General features: G+C 42.1%; 1 pseudogene; it reads left to right on the top strand.

Moving 5' to 3' along the window:
- The first annotated feature begins 441 nt into the window (after positions 1-441).
- Positions 442-930, top strand: LOC103595396 (annotated as a pseudogene).
- Positions 931-1696: the final 766 nt, after the last annotated feature.

The following is a 1696-nucleotide window of genomic DNA, read 5'->3' as shown; positions in this document are numbered from 1 at the left end:
ACTGCCAAGTGACCCCAGAGTGTCCGCCAGGTGCAGTTTACACACCTTCACTGGGAGAGGTGAGCAGAGTTGCCTTGGTCTGTTCCTCTCATGGCGTCTGTCCCTTTCTGATGCTGCCGGATAGAGGAGGCATAATGGGCACCCAAGCCAGTTGGGGGCACTTGACTCAGTCCCAGAGTCAGCACAGCCAGTTAAAAGGTGATGCTGGTCTCCTCCTTGTTGTGGTTCAACAAATCAGACTGTTATGCATGGGAAGAACGGCCCCATTAAAAATCCGTGTAGCATTTTACAGTTAACAAAGCACTGTACATGTGGTGTCATATGATCACGGTGATAATTATGTAAAGTCGGGAAGATAGCTGTCTTAGTCTGTTTTGTGCTGCTCTAACAGAATATCTGACCCAAGCCACCACCACAGCCATAGCCATGGGCACTGTGGCTTCTGGAGTTACAGTGAATGATGAAGTCACCGAAGTTTTTGGTAATATGAAAGTAAGGAAATCTTCCACACAAGAGGAGATCAAAAAAAGAAAGAAAGCAGTTCTCTTCTGTTTAAGTGATAACAAAAAACAAATAATTGTAGAGGAAGCAAAGCAGATCTTGGTGGGTGACATTGGTGATACTGCAGAGGACCCTTACACATCTTTTGTGAAGTTACTACCTCTGAATGATTGTTCATATGCTTTGTACGATGACACATACAAAAGAGTCTACGAAAGAAGACTTAGTATTTATATTCTGGGCTCCTGAAAGTGCACTTTTAAAAAGCAAGATAATTTATGCTAGCTCTAAAGATGCTGCTAAAAAGAAATTTACAGATATTAAACATGAGTGGCAAGTAAGTTACTTGGACGATATTAAGGACCATTTGACACTTGAGAGAAATTGGGAAGCAATGTAGTAATTTAACTTGAAGGAAAACGGTTATAAAATGATGGTCAAGTACCATCTGGATATTAAAGAGCTTCTGTTTCTACAGCTCAGTGCATTGGAATAGTATCAGGTTTTGTTGTGGTGTTTTTTGTTGTTGTTTTTTTCCTTTTCTATTGGGCCCTTCTAACACAATCGATGAAGGATATCATTCATTAAAGAAGCCTATCAGTGGGCCAGCCTGGTGGCGCACTGGAGAGTGCGCTGCTTGGGAGTGCGGCGGCGCTCCCGCCGAGGGTTCGGATCCCATGTGGAGACCGGTTCCTGCTCACTGGCTGAGCGTGGTGCGGGCGCAATGCCGAGGGTTGCAATCCCGTTACCGGTCATTAAAAAAGACAAAAAGGAAAAAAAAAAAGAAGCCTATCAGTGATTGCCATTATTAGACTGCTGAAGACTGTTACTTTTATGTAGAACCCAAGTAATGCCTTCCCATCATATTTTAGCCAAAACTACTGGTTATATTTCTCCCTTGCAGCAAGCATTCAATGAATGTGATTGTCAATGTGACTAGCTTAGGATACAGCAAAGGGTAAGCTAATTGGATGCCTTGAAAGTATTATTCACTGGTCAGATGTTAAACTTTTTCAGTATTATCCGTAGTTGCACTTGATTGCAGTTCTGTGAGGCTTGAAATTCATACACTTCACCTGCCTTGGAAAGCCTATTTTTGTGACATGGCAGCACAGATGTAACACTATGTATTAAAAGCACTTTTTTGTCATGAGTTTAATCCCCCAAAAGGAATGCCAATTAAGTTTTGTTAACT

The sequence above is a fragment of the Galeopterus variegatus genome, unplaced genomic scaffold (assembly GCF_000696425.1).
Source record: "Galeopterus variegatus unplaced genomic scaffold, G_variegatus-3.0.2 Scaffold1756, whole genome shotgun sequence".
Taxonomy (NCBI): domain Eukaryota; kingdom Metazoa; phylum Chordata; class Mammalia; order Dermoptera; family Cynocephalidae; genus Galeopterus; species Galeopterus variegatus.
Note: the sequence above shows the minus strand (reverse complement) of the source record. Positions and strands in the feature narration are given on the sequence as shown.